A 21,649-nucleotide genomic window follows, 5' to 3' on the forward strand; every position below is an offset into this window, starting at 1 on the left:
CTGGGCAGAATGATCGACTTAGATGGAACAAGATGGCGACGGAGCAGACCAGCACGTAAATACTGCTCTCGTCATCGCCAGGTTTCTTCTCACCCATACCTACCTTTTTCTATCGTATATTGTGACATCTGTATTAGTTAGTTGTTCAAGCATTCAATGCCGACGAAAAAACTGTCCAAACGGAAACGACGACAGACATCCGAAGATTCATTTACGCACGACTTACAGGAAGACAATATGGCGTCGTCAAAGGTGTCTTTGTCAAGTATCTCTACCAGCCTGGCCGAATTCGCGTCCCAGACCTCTGCAAGCTTAGATAAGCTAAATGTCTTTATCTGTCACCTCAGTGGATATTTTAAGTCTCTGCGCCAGGAGGTTGTTTCAGTGCAACAGAGCGTTTCCTTCGCCCACGAAGAGATTGATGTACTTAAAAAGGAAACTACTTCTCAAATTGACAAACTGGAACAGCGTGTCAACGACCTGGAGGGCAAGTTGTTGTTGTCTGAGCTCTACTCCAAGAAGCAGAACCTCTTATTCTGGGGTATTCCGGCTGGGAGGGACGAAAATGTGTTAGAGAAGGCTTACGAATTCATGGAGGAAAACCTGAAGATGTCCAACGTTCGAAGTATTTCCATTGTCAACGTCCATCGTCTACCAAGAATGTGGGGAAATCCAATAATTGCATTCTTTCAACTCGATGTAAAATATCGCTGTATTCCTCACAAAACTGTGATTGTAAAACCTGAAGACAAGCCTTGGATGTCTTATAATATTAGAAAATCAATGCGTTTGCGTGATAATTCTCATAGAAGAGCAAAATTTTCAAACTCCCTCTTTGATTGGCAGTCCTATCGTGAAATTCGTAACAAATTAACTAACAAAATCTCCAAGACCAGAGGTCAGAGGTCAGCTATAGCTGTGGTATCCACTGTTGGTAGGCTCCTCCTAATTTTGTTTATTTCTTTGGTTTTCAATACTTTATTTGCTTGATATTTCAGTTCAGGGCTCACTAAGGTTACTGAGACCTGTAGTATCCAGTCAAGCTTGCTTTATACTTATGTTATAGGCATTTTTGCTTTGCTTCGTTCTGTTTCACTTAGTTGGGAGCCTATCTCATGGTGGTATGCCATGTGAGTGTTACAACTGAGAGCACTCTTGTTTAGTTTCCTACCACATTGTCTATTATACTAACTTATTTTCTTGTGATCTCCTGGAAATCTATGTGCTTCCTGCAGAATGAACATTAATCTTAAACTATACAGAGCGCGTTTCGGCCTATTTTGCCAAATTCCCCTGTTATGTTTGTACAAAGACCACAACGTGAAATGGCGGTTCTACCAGGTGTTTTTGATTGCCCTGTGTCTCATTCTTACCTCCAATCATAATGGCATTCAAATGACAGCCAATCAGGAGAACGATCTGAAAACTAATCAGTTAATGCATCATATGCAAAACGCAAACCACCAGGTGACAAGCCTGTACCATGAGAATTTACTGATTGAGCATTGCAATGTCTAGGTAAATCTAATCTGTCTGGCATTTGACATCCACCCGAACCCAGGACCAATTAACAACACCTGTGGTACCTGCAGTAAGAGAGTCACCAGTAAACACAGAGCTATATGTTGCGACACTTGTGATACATGGTTTCATGCGGCTTGTGTAGACCTATCAACCGAGGACTATGATTACTTGTCGAACAGTAGCGATCAGTGGGATTGTTTTGGATGTGCCATGCCAAATGCGTCTCATTCCTTCTTTGAAGACCCCACTTACCTACTAGACCACTACCAGACTAATGTTAGCCTTTTGTCAGATAACGTAGACTATCAGCAAATCTTTGACCATTTGAAATCTAAAAAGGGTTTGAAAATAGTACACCTAAATGTACGTAGCTTGTTACCAAAACTTGATGAGTTAAGAACTGACATGATACACAATCCCATTGATGTGCTAGCGCTCACTGAAACCTGGTTGGATGCCAGTATCGGTGATAGTGAATTGTACATATCTAACTATACGCTTTACAGGAAAGACAGGAACCGGCATGGGGGTGGCGTGGCTTGTTACGTAAATGACCGTCTGCAACACAAATTGATTTCCCAATTAACTGATTTTGATATAGAAAATGTCTGGGTAGAGTTAAAGTATCCAATAGGGAAACCCATTGTTATCGGTACTGTTTACCGCCCACCAAGCGCAGCCACAGATTTCTTTAAAATTCTTGAACCAGCCATGACCGCCGCCACGGGGCTGTCTGGTGAAGTTTTTGTACTTGGTGACCTGAATTGTGACACTCTTTCTAAAAGCCCCAGTAAGAAAATAGATACATTTCTGTAACTTATTTCAAGCTGCTCAACTTATAGACACGCCAACACGTATTACTGAAAACTCATCTACATGCATTGACGTCATCATTACGACCAGCCCGGAGAACGTTACGGACCACGGCGTCTGCGCAACAGGACTCAGCGACCACTCATTCACATACGCCGTAAGGAAGTTAAATCAACCAAGAGGTGTTCCCAGAACAGCTACAGTTCGTTCATACAGAAACTTCAATGAATCATCCTTCCATGAGGAACTATTTGCTGCGCCCTGGAGCAAGGTGGAAGAGCACACCCATGTTAATGAAGCAATGAACTGTTTTCATTCTATATTACATAATATCTGTAATAAACATGCTCCGTGGGTGACCGTACGTATTCGAGGACACGAGCCACCCTGGATGACACAAGAATACCTGTCGATGGCCCGTGACCGAGATTACTACTTCCACCAGGCTAAAAAGACAAAACACCCAAGTACATGGCAGACAGCAAAGCGTTTACGCAACAGATGTAACAATATGTCTCAATATCTGAAGAAAATGTACTACCAAAATGAAATTGAATCCAAGTGCAATGATAGTAAAGGTCTTTGGTCAACATTAAAAACACTCTTACCGGGTCAAGCTAAACACGCTGATAAAGTTCCGAAACAGAGTGAAAACAATATTGCAAATGAGTTTAATTCATATTTCACTTCTATAGGAGCCAAACTAGCCGCAGCCTTCACCAGTGTGTATATGTCAACTATAGGACCGCCTAAGGCTATGTTTGATTTTACCAACATACCAACAGAATTCACACACAAACACCTGCTGAATATCCCTCTTGGGAAGAGTACAGGGGTAGATGGAGTAAGTAGCAGACTAATCCGCCATGCTGCTCCAGCCATAGCAGCACCACTGACATACATATACAATCTGTCACTCTCAACAGGAACCGTACCCGCCGGCTGGAAGAAGGCCAAGGTCACACCACTACACAAGGATGGGGACAAAGCTGACTGTAGTAATTACATACCAATATCAGTCATTCCATCTTTTATGAAAATCTTTGAGAAAGCAATACATTCACAAGTCTACAACTTTCTTACCGAGCACAACATCCTGAACCCCTCACAATCAGGATTAAGACCGAAACATTCCACCACTACGACATTAATCAATGTGACGGACACAATCCTAAATAACATTGACAAAGGCCTTTTGACAGGTGCAGTTTTTCTGGACCTTAAAAAGGCATTTGACACAGTGTCCCATGGAGTTCTACTTGACAAGCTACGGATAAATGGTATACAAGACAATGAATTGTTATGGTTTCAGTCATACCTGTCAGATAGATGTCAGGTAACGGTCGTAGACGGTACCACTAGTGACTGCCTTGAAATAGCTGAAGGCGTCCCGCAAGGTTCCGTGCTTGGACCGTTATTATTCATATTGTACATAAATGACATGCCAAACTATATTACCCATGGTGAAATAGTACTCTATGCTGATGACACGGCACTTTTCTATGCATCGAAGTCTGTTACTGATATAAACACAGCCTTAAATGCTGACTTACGCAATATTGAGAGGTGGCTAGATGCAAACAGACTGACACCTAATGTCCGTAAATGCAAGTCTATGCTCTTTGGTACTGTACGAAGGCTGCGCCTAGGTAATGAACAACTAAATCTTGCTCTTTCGGGAACGTATTTGGAAGTGGTTTCATGTTTTAAATATCTAGGTGTTTGGTTTGACCCCAGTCTAACTTGGAATATACATATCAACAAACTGTGTAATGCGGTGTCATCTAGGCTAGGAGTGATACGCCGTTTAGCTTCCATTTTACCTCCTAAGTTACTGTGTATGCTATTCAATTGTATGATTCTTCCAAAGATTGAATATTGTGATACTGTTTGGGCCAACTGTGGGAAAACTCTCTCTGACAATGTCCAGAAACTTCAAAACCGAGCGGCACGGCTTGTCCTCGGTCTGTCACGTACAACACATGTGGATAATGTTCAGTTGTCTGTTTTAGGTTGGAGTTCCCTCGCATCTCGTCGACAAATGCACCTCCTGCAAACTGTTTTTAAATCTATTCACCAACAAGTGCCAGAATACCTACAGATATTTGTCAGAACATCTCACACTTATGCAACAAGACATAATTCAAACTTATCTTTGCAACTCCCGAAAGTCAGCCTAGAATCTGGTAGGAGAAATTATGCGTTCAGGGGTGCATTTGCCTGGAATGAGTTGCCGGCCACAGTTAGAGCGGCTACTTTTTGCCAAACTTTTAAAAAACAAGTAAGACAGTACTGCTGACCTCTGACCTCCAGACCCGGCATGCCATATCGACTATGATTTAAGGATTATGATTTGGATTCGACGCTCGGTTATGTATATATTATCTTTTTTTGGTTACTTTGTGTTCATTATTCTATGTTATTTCCTTGTTATGTTATTTTGTCTGTTTATGTTATTTTGTGCAGGGCACGCCTGAAAAGCAGTGCGGTTAGCACTGAGTGCGTCCACCCTGGATAAAGAAAACAGAGATAAATAAATAAATAAATTACGTACCGGTATTTTTCTGTATTTTTGTCGGATACTGACGGATACTGACGGATACAGGTGGATTTGACTGAGGTATCCGACTATTTCCGCACCGGTATATGGAATATTTCCGGAAGAATCCGAAAATAAGGTATTTTCGACGAATACGGAGCCGTACACTGCACGGAAATGCCACGGATCCTGACGGATGCGTACAGGGATTTTTCTGTATTTTTGGCGGATGCTGACGGATATTGACGAATCCAACCTAACGGATCCAAAAATTTCCGCTCCGGGATCGGGACTATTTCCGGAGGAATCCGAAAATGAGGTATTTTCGACGGATACGGAGCAGTACACTGTACGGAAATGCCAGAGATCCTGACGGATACGTACAGGAAGTTTTCTGTATTTTTTAAAAGAAAAGTGCGGATACTGACGGATACAAGCGGACTGTGATCCGGAACCTCAGATCCGGAGGAATACAAAAATAGGAATTTTCCACGGATATGGGGCCGTACATTGCACGAAATTGCCCAAGATCCTGACAGATACGTACAGTATGTATTTGCCACGGATACAGACTGATCCAACTTACAGACTTTCTACAATCTTTGACATATTGTGACTCTGAATATGTTTGTATTTGCCACGAATACGTACAAAACAAACACACAAAGTTTGATAGAATGGTTGATTATTCATAAATACGCGTTCATTCTTAATTTGACGATACCCAAAACATTATTATTCAATGACAGGAAGTTTTGGGAAAGCCTGAATGTAACATTATTTCATATTTCAACATAAATGCATTTCTAAGTTCAAAAACGATCAAATACAATACGGAAGTTCTATGTGGCTAAATAATCCATTTTGTTTAAGACAGGCCGAGGGATATCCACATACTCAAAGCACTTATGTATATGCAGGTTAATGCTGGTAAATTGGGGTTGTGTAAGCACAATTGTTACAAAATGTATTGCAATTAACAACCATCACATCATGGTGGTAATATAAACTGCCGTATAGTGCACTTGGACCAAAAATTTCTACATGTTCTACATATTCTACTAAAGTAATGAAAGCCTTATTTGTGGCCAGCTCTTCGTCTAAAAGATATCAGATACAAATAATTTCAAACACAGAGGTTAAAAATAGAATCTTCAAAGTAACATTATACTGTCTGAAAAAAACTCCCATGATGACAAGCCACATTTTACACGTAAGTAGTATATGCCGTGGAACTGCATGTGTATAATCGTCCTGTCCCCATTCTCTGACTACATCTGAGTTCACTTCTTCCATGCACTCTTGGTAAGGTACAGGCAAGGCTGATTTCTTCTGTATCTAGCATGTTGGACTCAGCTTGGAGTTCATCTTGTGATGAACCAGTTCCTATATGATAAAACCAAATGATGAATAAATATCAATTCACATACTTAGTATTTAAGTAACATGTCACATGATTTTGACATAACTGTGATCAAGGAGGTTATATATAATATATAACCTCCTTGCTGTGGTGGGCTTCGTTTCATCACAGCAGCTAACAAAAAACAAGGGACAATGAGTATCTAGCATGCCTGTCTCAGCTAACATTGAAGTGTACCGATGATGGACTTGAGCCTTACCGAAGGAGCCTGAGGTACTCTGAGCATCTGACAGCTGATTGCTTTGTTCCAAGCCAAGCTAAGGTCCTCACAACATGTGCTGCATTTGTGAAGGAAGTATCTGCCGATGCTGTATAGGATATATATATATAAAGGAAAACAATGACAAATATTAAACATATCACATAATCACATTTAAAAAAAAATGAATCTGGCATCGTTTAATTGAATACGTAAAACTTACATTCATAACTTGAATATGATATTGATCAAACATGTACAGCTATAACTGAATGCAAAAATCACTGAAACACACTACTACCTCCTTATAAGTTCCAGCTCACTATCCACAAACTGTGGGACCTTTGTGGGACAAATACTTATGACATTCTCTTCCGTCACAGGATATCTTTAATTATCTTTCCCTCAACCGCTTGCTATGTTGTATCTGAAACGTTAACCAGACACAAATGTCTGTTGACCATTGGCAAGAACGAACAAATTGAAAGCTATAAATTTCCTAGATCCTAACGGTGTAGAAGTGCAGGTCGACTGGACAATTCTTAATGTCATGCAAATGCGATAATATGTCAAGCCACAATAGGAGGATAACTGACGTTCAAACTAGTTAGAAACAGGAATTTTCCAATTTGTATTTACCAAAGGGCAGTCCCTTTAAATGATGAATCGACTCCCTACCAACTTTACAAGGGGGAGGGGGGCGACGAATATTGCATGCATGAAGAAGACTACTTCGCAATGCCGCGCGTTTGAGTTTACACCGAATCTCCTTCGACTCTCAAGTCACTAAAAATCACTGGTCGACCATGGTAGACTCTGACAATGCCATGTTAAGCACAGAGAGTGATGAAACGCCGTTCTTGTTTCCGTGCTGTTCACCGACAAAACCGTTTCTCGCGCCTGACGTCATGACACGCAGTGTCTTGTGGGAGATTGGACACGAATCCGTATCCCGGATACGTCAGGATTTGTCGGAATTGTTGGATCTGAGGTGCATCGGATCCCATCGGAAACGTTCCGTATCTGCTATGATGCACGATTGCGGATCCGCTGGATTTTTCAGGATCTGAGATCATGCCGTGCAGTGTGTATTTGTTGGTTAGGATCCGAAGCAACTACCGACAAACAAACAATCCGATTATCTCTGCCATATTGACAAATATCTGAAAACGAAGGATCCGCACAAATATCGGATCACGGATCAGGACGTATACGGCGTCGGAATTGCCGGATCTGAGCTGTAGCTGGTATTTGTCTGAATTTGCTCGGAAACGTTCCGTATCTGTACCCGAAACGTATGAAGGATCCAGACGTATACGGCGCCGGAATTGTCGGATCTGAGGTGCATCTTATTCAATCGGAAACGTTCCGTGTCTGCTATAATGCGTAATTCCGGATCTGCTGGATTCGTCAGGAAATGAGATCATGCCGTGCCGTGTGTATTTATTCGTCAGGATCCAAGACAACTACAGACATACAAACAATCCGAACATTCCGAATATAAAAAAAAAAAACGAGGGATCCGCACAAATATTTTCGGGTATCCGAGGCGCATCACGTATCCAGAGGAATATGGCGTCGGAATTGGTCAGATCTGCAAGCACCTCAGTATCCGAGCAGTGAACTGGATTTTTCCGGATTCGCTCGCAAACGCCATGAGGCCCGATTCCAGATACGTTGGATCCCTCAGGATACGTGGCCATTTCGTGCAGTGTCCTGTTAACGAATATCATAGATAAGTTGGCGTCGTAGTTTACCAATGTTATATATATACATATATGTGTATATGTATGTGTGTATATGTATGTATGTATATATATGTATATAGACCTAAAAATATATCTATAAGTTTGTATATTTGTTAAGTGGCGTTGGCAAAATAAGTTGTAAAACTTGAGTGCAGCGCCACTTTGTCTTTGTCTCTGTTATCTTTGAATGAAATAGAAAAAAAATGATCGACTTTCCCTGAGTCACATAAGCATTCCTATCACTAAAGAAAAAGCTCCTAGTCTCCACATGTCCTCTTTCTAAATATTCTGTAACGCATAGACCGTATCAACTACAGTTTTTGATGTATAGATAGACAGGGAATGATCGCGAATTGGGGAAAATCATTACGATCAAAATAATGGGTTGGTGGAAAGGGTGGTACTACAGCACAAACGACGGATACCTTCACTAAGTGGAGTATGGGGTGTGAAAAAACTGTCCAACGAAGGAAAAACCTTACCATAACCAAACCGAGTGGTCCAACGTAGTACTGGAACGCTCTTTCCATCAACCCCAACACGATCTACCTAACAACATTCCTGAATATTAATGATGCGTGATCCCTGTCAAAGCGGGTATTCTCGAGGTCATTTTACTGTAATTCATTAGCTGGGGGCACAAGCCGGGGATTGAAAAGTCTGGCCACAGCTTAACACCCAATACCGGCCCCATCATGCCGGACAAATACTAGTTTTCTTAACTGATACAACAATCTTGCCGTGTTATTAAGTAGGTTGTTCACAAAACCCCTTTCTTGTTATACATGAGAAGCTGCAGGGGATCTGCTACAAAATACAATATGATAAGTGACGTGATAACAACCAAGTACCTAAAGACGGAGGTTTTTTTTTTCAAACGTATAAATGAGAAATTTCCATACTTTGAATATTTAAACGCAACGGATAAATTTATATTTCGTTGCGTCTAGACAACCCTTGTACAAGAAACATGATCTGCTCATACATCTACACATGTACAAAGAAGCGAGAAGAAGTTGACTCTACTGGATCAGCTTAGCTTATCTCTTTCGTCTATCAAGTAACGTTATGTTTAACTATGTACTGTATTTATTTCACTGTGTATGTCACTTACATGTTAGTTAGGTTTATGTTAAACGACCTGTATCTAGCCCCTCGGGGCACGAATGTACAATAAAGGTTTTCCTTTATTCATTACAAGAAAATGACTTTATAAAAATCGCCAAATATGATGTAATTCAATTTCGAACTCCTGGTTCGAACGATGGGACCCAGGCGGCCTCTTTTTTCACCACGCTGGGGATAAGGCGAAAGTTGCAAAATTCAACTGGAGTATGGGAAAGTTCATAAACCTAACTGCTCAAGCCAGGCCGCCGTAAAAAGACTTTCTGAAACCTTTCAAAAAAGACTGACTTTATTAAGAAACCAGAGAAAGTTGGATTCACGCCTCCGCGCGATGCCTCCGAGACGTCTCCACGCACTGTCTCAACATGCCTACAGGAGGATATACGTAAAGAGTTTGATACATACCATTGTCAGAAATTGCAGTCGAAACTTCTTCTGAGAAGTCAGCCTTTTCCCACACCCCGTTCTCAAAGAATTTACTTTTGTGGATATAAAACGCGCGATAGCCTAGTGTTTGATCACAATGTTCGCAGAACTGTCTAGGTCTTTTTCTTCTCTTTGCAGCTCTTGTAGCGCTATCCATCATTCCATCATTCCACCTGCAGGTGCAAACTTCAATTGTAGACTGTATATGCAGCTTGGTTATTGTATTTTGAAGTCTGCAACATGATCACGTGAATGCGACTGACGACCAATCAGATCATACCCTAAATGGGACTATCCAATGGGAGTTGAAAGCCATTGTTTGCGAGGTTGGTTTAAACCGCACGTCGTCATAAAGGCTTAGCTTCCTTCGTTACAACACCCTATATTGGTTTAATCTTCAAATTTGCGAACCAAAATGGCATTAGGTATTTCGTCCGGTGGATTTTACCAAAGTGGTATCCGCAATAGGGACAAGGAAAATCCGTGGAATGGACATAGAACACCACAGCGGATCGCACCACAGCGGACCGGCGGATCGGGCAGCCTCAACTTTGTTTCACCGCCGCGTTCGGAAGTAAAAACGAACTGATTTACCGATCCGTTATGACACTAAACAGGGGGATGGAAGAACTTCTCGAGGTGTGCAAAAAGCAGTCCGAGGAACTGCAACTACTGAAGAATACAACGCAGACACAGCTTTCTGAACTTAGTGGAGAAGTTCTGTACCTCCGTCAGCGGCTTGACGAAGGGGAAGGGGACGTACTAGCTATGCCACAAACTGCTAAACGAAGAAGAAAGGCGAAGTCTACAAGTCTATCGGTAAGATACCTTCAAATCTAACTTGAGCACATGGTAATATTTTTTAATTCATACGATGTATAGTAAACGAAGAAGTTGGAACAACTCCGATCCTTCACTTTTCTAAGTATTGTGAATGGGTATAATTTCGCTAGCCTGTTTATGGCATCGTTTGGTGAGTCACAAAAGCTTCCTTTTATTCAAAACAGTTACAAACTTGGTCTTGAAATGAAGTTAACGTGTTTCACGCACGCCGAAAAGATCTGGATATTCAAATCAAAGTTATAACTTCTATCTAGTAAAATTATTTACATTTGGCAGTGAAATGTTAGTAACTGTTAAAAAATGCTAGCGTTTTTTTTTTCAACGCATTGTTTCATGGATAGATTTAGAGATTTCACACCTTCCAAAGCAACTCGGCCAACAAAAGAAAAAACAACACGCAACTAGTATGTCTGTTGCTAATGCAAATGAAGTCAAGAATACACATAAACCTAATTAACATACCACTGTATGGACCATTTTGTTACAGGAAATGGTGAGACGCCTTCACAAATCCGATGAAAATGAGAAGAAGTACAAGGGAACCGAAGGGTAAGTACTTATGTTTACGAACAGTACAGTTGCTCTTCAAGTTGAAAAACATACGTTCTTTGTAACCATGCAAGAAAAAGGCTAATAGATAGATAATCCCTCATAAATATACAGCAGGAAATCAACATCTTATAATTGTAATAAAACCATAAAACTGTTACATAAATACAGGCTCAACTCACCCCACAATGAGACAGTTACAACGTTCCTTGTCAACAAAGTTCGAAAAAGCAACACCGAACATCCTCCAGATATTATCCGAGGTGAGTAATTTTGCTTTAAATAGCAGAACGTGTTTGCCCATATCAGTTATGCAAGGCATGTTGTATTTTATGATGTAACGTTATAGTTTCTGTATAACCTAGGATACACTTCAACATTTGTTTTACGTATTACGACTTAAAACTGCGGAAACGTTTCCAAAGGATCTTCCGACGTCGTATCCTAAGATATGACTATGATTATCTGATAAATTGATACAGTTGGGCTTATGTATGTTTTGTATCAATTGCTTCTAGCTTCGTGTGTGGCGTATTATGAAACGGTACGGAGAACTTTCGTGGGAAGTCTACCCGAGAACGCTGAAAAAACAGCAAAGCAGGGCAACGACAAACGCCAACGCTCACGGAGAAAAAGGGTAAGTCAATGGATCATGTCATCGCAAATAACAAACAAGCCTTTGACAAAATAAACAATGTAAATATCCCTTTTGTACGAAAATATGACATCGTTGTATTGTAAGAATTTGCTCAAAATCGTCGCTGGGCTTTTGTAGGCTCGCGAAACTAAAAGGATCATCCTATGACGATATGGCACGTTTTTGCGCGGTTTTGAAATGCTCAAAGTAAGAAGTTATAAAACCACCACAATACCACTATCCAGACTACTTCGTTTATCCCGGTTTTAATGCTTCTATACTTTTCAGTACTAAATAACAGGGATATATAATCAAGTCAAAATTTTCAAATTTCTACTAAAAAAAGGAAAGTAAAAAGTAAAGCGTTATCAAGTGCAAATTACTACACCGGTTATCAAGTGTGTCCATAGTCGATAATTGCAGAGACACAAACAAGTAGGTGTTGAGTTGCTTTTGAGGTTCTACCTTTTTCTACTTCTAGATATTACGTTGGCCTTTTTTTTCAATAAATATATTTTTTTGACAAAGACTCCCTTACAAACGTTCGGTTCAAAATGCATATTTTATCGATAGCTAAAAAATGTCTGAACTGTTCTACAATGACGCTTTACAATCTGTCTTTTTACAAGTTTCAAAAATGGTGAAACTAAACTGGCCAATTACGGTGTTCAGCTGCTTAACACAATAATCTGCTCTTTTTACCCGGGCAGGGATGAAGGCTGGAAGGAAACCTCACGGAATGGAGACGGCTTAACCCTATCCAGTTTGGGGGGGCTAAAAGTGCCCGCGGCAACTTTGACATCGTATTACTGCCAAACGATGTATGCTACGACTACCAAACTTCGTGACTTTTCCTAAAATTTGTTGGGAACAATTCTATAATAATGGTTAAAGTTTATCATTTTTCATGTTGCCATGGAAACGGGTTTCTGACAGGCATTTTATGCAAAAATCATTAATTTTTGGAAAACAATGATATTTCTCAGGTTTTCTTGCACAACTACACTAGTTTTCCTACATGTATAACATTATACGTAATTAGATGTAACTTTCCTGATTAAATATTCATAATTTATGCTAATTTGATGACGTAATCAGTCAAAATGCAAGATGGCGGACTATATCACTATTTCAGGTATCAGCAGGCTTTTTTGCCTTTCAAATCGTCAATTCCTGACATTTTCTTTACCAGAAACATTTAGATTAACGTTTCAAGTCCATTTTCAGTGGCCTTTGGGTTCATAAGTGGAAAAAAAGGATTTTTAAAAATTTCAAAATGGCCGATCCAAGATGGCGGATCCCAAGGGATCGCTAACAACACATGACGTCACTCTATGGCGTAATTTTGACGTCAACGTACTTACCATTGACGTTGTATGCCTTGCATACCTTAAAATGAATAATACAAACCGTTTTGTTTAATACCTTTAGATATTACGGGAATTCCCTATTTAGCCAATAAAATCACATCGATTACGTCATAATTACGTCATATTACGTCATAACGTCACCAAAATTACAGGAATTATAAAACTTGACGTAAATATCACTCCCTGCAAATTTGGTGATGGTACATCAAACCGTTCGGAAATTCTGAACGCGAATCAGCCCCCCCCCCCCCAGTGCCCACCAACCCCCCCCCCCCCCCCCCAGTCCCAGATATACCAAAAAAGCCCAGTCTGGATAGGGTTAAGGGCTTCAATGGAGCTAGTTTGGAAGAAGGGGCCTTTGATGACACTAGCTATACTCTGACTGAACTGTAATGACTGTAGCGGTATTGTTTCAATTCGCTGCATAGTGTTAATCAATAGCGAGTTATATGCTGACCTCAAGACTGTTCATTTTCATTGATTTTTTATATGTTTTTTTCTTCTTTTTGTATTCATATAGGGGTTTTTACTGTTTGCATTTATGTCAGCGTTTAAAGATGTTCGCTGTCTATCATTCAGGAATGATTTTACAAAGACCACGGGTATGTAAATATGGTCTGTGCTTTGTTCGGACAGTTTTATTGTTTCCTATCGTTTGGTTATTTAGTTTCTGTTTATGTTAGGGAAAGTTTTGTTCATTTTTCGAATTCAATAGCATTGTTCCCTTTCATGTAGTTAAGTACTATGGTCTTTTCAGTTGTTTAGTTTCTGTTCTTATTGTATGGCAGTATGTATTGGTATGATGTTAGTAACAGGTAATGTACCTTTGCTTCCATGTAATTGCTGTTTATTTCTGATGAAAGGTCTGCCAACCTGTTAACACGAATAAAGATTCTAGTGTATTCTAAAATAAGTCTTCCATGATATGTCTTCATGGTTGAGGTGTGACAGTATGATGAAAATAATGTATTTTCCTGTAGGTCTATAATGTTAAAGTGAGGCCCCGGGTAATTTTGGGGTGGGATGGGGTGGTGCGTAGGGGGCGCGATGGACCGGTAATATCTTGGGGGGGGGGGGTAGTAATAAACTGGACAGGACATGTGTATGAATTTTCCCCTAGCTGCACAGGTAATTAACTGATAATTCGGTGATAATTGTCGCTAAATTATGCAGCTACCGCCAGCAAAGTATTCATTGGACAAGGCATGTATATGAATTTCCCTCTAGCTGCACGGGTAATTAACTGATAATTAGGTGATAATTGTCGCCAAATTATGCAGCTACCGGGAGTTAAGTGTTCACTGGGCAGGGCGTGTATATGGATTTCCCTCTAGCTGCACGAGAATTAACAGGGCGCCGACACTTCCTGCGCAGCCTAAGTGGTGCATTCGCGGTAAATCCCGGGACGGCGCGGGTCCCGTGCAAAAGAGCTGGGCAGGTCGGCACGACCTGGAGAGTAACGGAAAACTCGAATATACAGGCACGTGAAACACGGTTTCCACCCCGCAAATTCGTTATTTCGCACAGTGCAGAGAAAGTGGGATTCACGTCTCCGCTCGCTGCCTCCGAGACGTTTCCACGCACTGTCTTCCACATGCCTCCGAGATGTGTCCCAGATAGATGTGTCGCTACAGGCTTTCGTATTTTTCATCCACCCAAACACTATCTACCTACAAACATTCCTGAATATTAATGATGCATGAAACCTGTCAAACGGTAATGGTCGAAGCCTTTTACAATGATTTATAGGTTGGGGGCACATGCCGGGGTTTTAATAGTTTTTTAAGAGCTGTCTGTTGCCCTCCAACCCAATACCGGCCCCATCCTGTATGTGCCCGTCTGGCTACAATATAACAAATACTCCTAATCTAGCCGTGTTATGGAAGCGGATTATAAAGTCATATGGGCATATATCATAGGCATCACCATATCTAATTTCAGGTCAGTCGGTTTCATAGGAGCCCAACATATACATTTTTGTATGAAAATTGCCAAATAACCAAAAATAAATCATTTTAGCCCCATCCCATATATGACGAACATTTTAAATGAACTGGAAACATAAGTTATATGTCAACAACTTAAGGCCTCAGATCTCTTCTTGTTTTCAGTTCTATGCACCTTGTGACATCAAAGGTTAAAATCCTTAGCTTTGGTATTAACAGTCAATGTTCCCTTAAAAATCAATCGTTACTTACTGGTATTTCTATTTATAAAAAAAAACATTTAGAAAATATGTTTTAGTCTATTTCCATTATGTTGCATTGTGTTTTGGGGTTATTTGCTGAAAAATTGTATTTTTGGAAAATTGAAAATGGCGGGAACCAAGAGGCGGATAGCTAAAAGATATATAATGTTCTTTTTTGACGTCATGGCAGTTGATATTGACAAAAAAGGTCTCAGCAGACATTAACATACTGTTAGTCAACATTCATCCAATATATTGGGGTAGGTGGCGCTTTTAGGGGCAGCCACGGTTTTGCAGCAGCTGCCAACTTTGTCCCACTTTCCTGTGGATTTTACATGTTAAAAAGATTTTATTTATTATGTGAGTAACAATTGTCGTGTATGAAGTCAACTAGACTTGTTTGAGAGAATTCACCGTCGTCAGAAGCCAGCGTGAACAAGAAAATCGCCATACTCTGCACGTCATGATCAGCGTCCCTCGTCGGAGAGCAACAATGGCGTCCAGAACCGTCTTCATGTACTCCAGGGATTTCATGAGGAGCCTCAAAAGCAGCCTGCTACCATCAACTCCGCATCTGAAGGACCTACTACGCAACAACGGTATACTCAGGGGTCACTGCAGACCAAGAGGGACCAAAGCGGGTAGGAATTACCTTCGGAAAATCGAAACAGTGATCGGCAATGCCAACAACTTAAATTAACTTTGGCGCCAAAACTGAGTTGTCTAACCCAGTCACCCGCCCAAATCTAGTGCGTGTCGAAAATGTAAACAAAGACCGCCACAGCTGTGTTTATCCTGTACCAACATTCTTGTTGACCAATCCAAGATCACTGGTAAACAAGTTGGATGAATTCCAGTCTGTTTTACTGAGTAACGACGTTGACATTGCGGCAGTTTCCGAGTCGTGGTTCAGCCCTTCTATGCCCGACCAGTACCAGTCCATCGACGGTTACACAGTTTACTCCAAATGCCGTACCACTCGCCGCGGAGGTGGCGTAGCAGTTTACGTACGCGACAGCATCCCTTCCAGTACTATCTCCGATGTCACGGTCCCACAAAATCTCGAATGCTTGTGGGTCAAGGTACGTCCTTACCGTTTGCCACGACACCTCTCATCCATTGCCCTGTGCTGCCTGTATTCACCTCCACAGTCACCGTACGGAGAAGAACTGGTCGACCACCTGATCGCAACCTCGGACTACCTACGAATGACACACCCGGGCATCGGCCTGGCTTTCCCCGGTGATTTTAACCACTTGAACGTTCGTGACATTCTCCTCGATAAAGACCTCTCACAGGTGGTTCTGGGTAATACAAGAGGAAACGCCATGTTGGATCTCATCATCACCAACATGAAATCCTACTTCAAAACACCAGCCATACACCCTCCCATCGGTCTCAGCGACCACAACACCATCCTGTGGGAACCGAATGTGAAACTGAAACAAAACTCATGCACAAGGAAGCTTACTCGTCCCATGCGTGAACCTAATCTAAGCCACTTTGGAAAATGGATTACTACCCATTCTTGGAATGAGGTTTACGCCGCGACCACAACTCAAGAAAAGGCCGATGCCTTCTACAGCACATTGACGTCCGCCATTGCTAAGTTCTTTCCCACTAAATCTGTTAAACTACATCCCAGTGACAAGCCCTGGATAACTCCCAGAATCAAGCACCTTATCAAGCAGAGACAGAGAACATTCACACCTGGAATTCCTACCGTCATGTCAAGATTCTACAGGAACAAAGTCCAAAGAGAGATCCGGAAAGCTAAGAAAACATTCTACACGATCGACGTTGAAGGCCACAAAAAGAACAATCCAAGGTCTTGGCACAATGGTCTCAAGGCAATTTGCAACATGAACAAGAAAGCCAGTCGGATCTACGCTCCTGGCGTCGATCAAAACGACCATACCGCCATAGCCAATGCCATTAATGTCAAGTTCGCGACCGTGTCTCAATCACTGCCACCACTGCAGTTGTCATCTCTCCCATCATTCCTACCGGCCCAACCAGTTCCTACCATCCACGTGTGGGATGTGTACTCACAGCTACAATCCACCAACACCTACAAGAGTCCCGGTCCTGATGGCATACCTGCTCGTATCCTTAAGGAATTCGCATGTGAGTTGAGCACTCCCCTTTGTGACTTATTCAACACGTCATTCACTGAAGGCACTGTTCCCCGTCAGTGGAAAGAAGCTAACGTAGTTCCCCTGCCAAAGTCGTCACCGCCAAGCATCGATGAACTACGCCCCATTTCCCTTACCCCTATGCTGTCGAAGCTTTGCGAACGCTTCGTCACAAATTGGATTGTTAATGACATTTCCCCCAGACTCGACCCACGTCAGTTCGGGGGCCGTAAGCAGAGATCAACAACACATGCGCTGGTCAGCCTAGTGGACTTTCTTTACAAATCATCTTCATTACCAAGTTCAATCTGTACCCTTGTCACCACAGACCTGTCTAAGGCTTTTGACAAAGTTGATCACACAATTGCTGTTCGTTCCTTAGTTGACATTGGTGTTCGCCCGTCAGTGATTCCGTGGATCTGCAGTTTTATGACCGACCGACGGCAGAGGGTCTCCTACCAAGGTTCTACCTCGGACTGGCTTCACCTTAGTTGTGGAGTTGCGCAGGGAACTCTTCTTGGGCCAGTCATCTTCACCGCACTAATTGACGCAGCACTCCGCGAAGAGGCCAACCGTTGGAAGTATGTAGACGATATGAACATTGCAGAGACCCGGTTGATACGCCAGCCATGTGCACTTCAACCCAAACTTGATGGCCTGAACAGTTGGGTCTGTGACCACAAGATGGCCTTAAACCCGAAGAAATGTAAAGTTCTTCAAGTGTGTTTCGCGAGAACCCCTCCCCCTCCGGAACCTCTGTTCATAAGTGGACACGCCCTTGAAAGTGTAACATACATCAAAGTTCTGGGCACGACCATTCAAAGCGATTTGAAATGGGACCGTCAAGTGGATAACATGGTCAAATCTTCAAACAGGAGACTTTTCGTGTTACGCAGACTGAAGAGATGTGGTGTGTCGACTCCGGACCTCACGACTGTTTACGCAATGTATGTGCGTCCCACACTAGAATACGCAGTAGCCGTATGGCATCCAGCGTTGACTTGTAAACAATCAAATGCTCTAGAAAGAATCCAAGTGAGAGCCTGCAAAATCATCCTGGGGACACAATATTCCAGCTACAGCACTGCACTAACCACACTGGACCTCAGCTCACTTTCCGACCGTCGCCGTACACTCTGTAGAACTTTTGATGAATCACTGCTCAACTCTGACTTTCGCGAATGGCTACCTCCACTACGGCAGAACATTTCCGGTAGATGTACACGCAATTCGCAGAAGCTGGACATTCCTTATTGCCGGACAGTCCGTTATAAACATTCGCCAATTCCTTACCTTGTTGAACTATTGAATGACTGTTAATCAAATGCATTATCTGCCTTCGGACTCACTTATCTTACACAAAGCTTGATTTGACACGGTATTCTTCGCTTTTGTTATGTCACAGTGTAAAGTGTACAGCTTTTAATGTGTTCGTTTCGTTTAATCAACTCCCTTATAAATTTTAAAATGTTTGTAATGCTTTTAAGTTATTTGAAATGCTTTTAAATTGCTGCCATGTAAAAGCAAATCAATTCAGAATTTTAATGTCTGCCAGTTTGCTTGAATAAAGATTGATTTGATTTGATTTGATGTGATATATACGGTTCCAGCCAAGTCACGTGATGGACGTCATAATTACGTCATATTACGTCACGATGACACTAACATTGTCAAAATACACACATGTTGCTTATAAACTACCCTCTGAAAATGTATTGGCCATACGATAAGTAGTTTAGGAGTTACAGGGGTCGGAATAGAGGGCCTCAAAAGCACACACCTCACACCCCGGTCCCACCATGATCAAAAAAGCCCGGTCGGAATAGGGTTGATGTCTTTTAGAAATTTTGTTTAAATATGATGGTATATGATGGGATTTTTGTTGTTGCTTTTCCAAAGCTTCATAGAAAATAGCAAACGGAGAAGCTCTATAGAGGAATTCCGTAGCAGAAGGAACCCTCAAAAACATGTCACTCGAAAAAAAGGTCCCCCGAAAGTGCGAAATGGAACGAAATGGAACGAAATGGAACGAAATGGAACGAAATGGAACGAAATGGAACGAAAAGGAACGAAATGGAACGAAATGGAACGAAATGGAACGAAATGGAACGAAATGGAACGAAATGGAACGAAATGGAACGAAATGGAACGAAATGAAACAAGATAACATATGTAACATTATGAAATGAAATACCAGTACCACTCGCTTCTGTATTTAAACTGCTCCCTGTTCCCATCTACTGTGAATGCTACGACGTTCCGTATATTTCGCTATCAACCGGTATATCATTTCATAATGTTACATTTGAAAGGAAATATATGTTGTTTTGTTCCTTAGTTATTGTTAGTTTTCGGCCGGTTTTCAGTCAAAACATCGTGGCGAGTTTCATTTGGTTACAGCTAGGGTTTGGCTTCTACCATTATCAATAGTATGGTGGTACTCATTAAAAAGTGGATCCGTTATGCTTATTTCTCTCATAAATTTAGTATAATTTGGATTTTACATCATTGCATATCTGTATCAATTCGTTTTGAAGGTTTTGATACTGAAATTACTCTCAGCGATTTGGTATTACAAAATATATTCACCGTATTTAACCTGAATAACAGTGGTATCGTCCGCTGAACTCTAATGACCTTTGTTTGCATGCTGCGACGCCATCTTGGAACAATGCGGAAATTTGATTTAGATTTTTTATTTACCCGCGGAAAAAGTAAATTCAGCCCGGATAATTATATTTTCAAGAACTTAACACACCAGATACACGAACGAGTCTTATATTAAAAAGCTGCGGCCATTATTTCGCCAAGTCCGACTGCTCAGAAATGGCGATGTACCGCGGAACGGAGGAGTGTAAACAGCCATATAAAAATGCAAAGACACCATTCTAGAAATAGTTTAAGTTAAACTACGAAATTATTTTTTTCTTCATTCAAACACTTAAAGAGTCCTAGTTGAGTCCACACTTGGCGCAGCTGCAGCGCAGAAATAAAAAAAAATAGAAAAAAAAATAAAAAGATTGTGAACCAGGCGTGGGCTCGGAGCAAGCTCCTTGCTCGGAGTTACGGCCGCTGTTGTAAACAAAGGCACGCCGACCACGCGCCGCGCCGTGACCGTAATCGGTAGTTGGCGTTGCGGCCGGACTCCAAATCGCCGGGCCGCGGACACATTGGACAGGTGACCGCTATAGACCTATTTTTAATGCTTATATCAATGAGAAAAGTCCAAGGGGCCGACAAAAAATTGACCACTATGGCCAGGTTTGACTGTATATATTTTTTTTTTCCATTTCGTTCCATTTCGTTCCATTCCGTTCCATTTCGTTCCATTTCGTTCCATTTCGTTCCATTTCGCATTTTCGGGGGACTGGAAAAAAATACCAAGATTTTTCAATCATGATAACAAGATAATAACTTTTCTTTTTTTTTTGCATGTTTATATTTTCATGACATTTACGAAGGAGAACTTTGACGATTTGGACAAAGTTATTACGTTAGAATTTCTTTTCTTTTTGATTAATTTCCTTTAAACAAGTGTGTAGTTGTAAGACATCAGTAGAGCATTAAAAATGAAAAATATTTTAAAAGGGGTTCTATGAAAGTGCTCCATCGAATAATTTTGATAGCCACGCGTTTATCCTGACCGCTACTTAAGTAATTAAAATGTTTAGAAATTTCAATTTCCACTTCTAGATATTACGTTGGCCTTTTTTTCAATAAATGTATTTTCAGACAAAGACTCCCTTCCAAACGTTCGGTTCAAAATGCATATTTTATCGATAGCTAAAAATGTCTGAACTGTTCTACAATGACGCTTTACAATCTGTCTTTTTACAAGTTTCAAAAATGGTGAAACTAAACTGGCCAATTACGGTGTTCAGCTGCTTAACACAATAATCTGCTCTTTTTACCCGGGCAGGGATGAAGGCTGGAAGGAAACCTCACGGAATGGAGACGGCTTAACCCTATCCAGACGGGGGGGGGGGGGGCTAAAAGTGCCCGCGCCTAATTTGACATCGTATTTCTGCCGAACGATGTATGCTAGGACAACCAAACTTGGTGACTTTTCCTAAAATTTTGTTGGCAACAATTCTATAATAATGGTTTAAGTTTAAATTTTTTTTCATGTT

The 21,649-nt window shown here is 41.2% G+C and overlaps 2 long non-coding RNA genes across 3 annotated transcripts; one reads left to right on the forward strand and one right to left on the reverse strand.

Annotated features, from left to right (window-relative positions):
* Positions 1-5,297: 5,297 nt before the first annotated feature.
* On the reverse strand, positions 5,298-9,979 carry LOC136435807 (uncharacterized). Of its 2 annotated transcripts, XR_010755930.1 has the most exons (4): positions 9,777-9,891; positions 7,138-8,214; positions 6,499-6,607; positions 5,298-6,262 (listed from the first exon to the last, which is right to left on the reverse strand). It is a non-coding gene; the product is annotated as an uncharacterized lncRNA (long non-coding RNA). The 2 variants fall into 2 exon arrangements; XR_010755931.1 differs by lacking the exon at positions 7,138-8,214 and having other exon boundaries at positions 9,777-9,979.
* A 392-nt stretch (positions 9,980-10,371) lies between these two features.
* LOC136435808 (uncharacterized) lies at positions 10,372-11,458 on the forward strand. The gene is made up of 3 exons (XR_010755932.1): positions 10,372-10,616; positions 11,128-11,189; positions 11,361-11,458. It is a non-coding gene; the product is annotated as an uncharacterized lncRNA (long non-coding RNA).
* Positions 11,459-21,649: the final 10,191 nt, after the last annotated feature.

Source organism: Branchiostoma lanceolatum, chromosome 5 (genome assembly GCF_035083965.1).
Source record: "Branchiostoma lanceolatum isolate klBraLanc5 chromosome 5, klBraLanc5.hap2, whole genome shotgun sequence".
NCBI classification, from domain to species: Eukaryota; Metazoa; Chordata; class Leptocardii; order Amphioxiformes; family Branchiostomatidae; genus Branchiostoma; species Branchiostoma lanceolatum.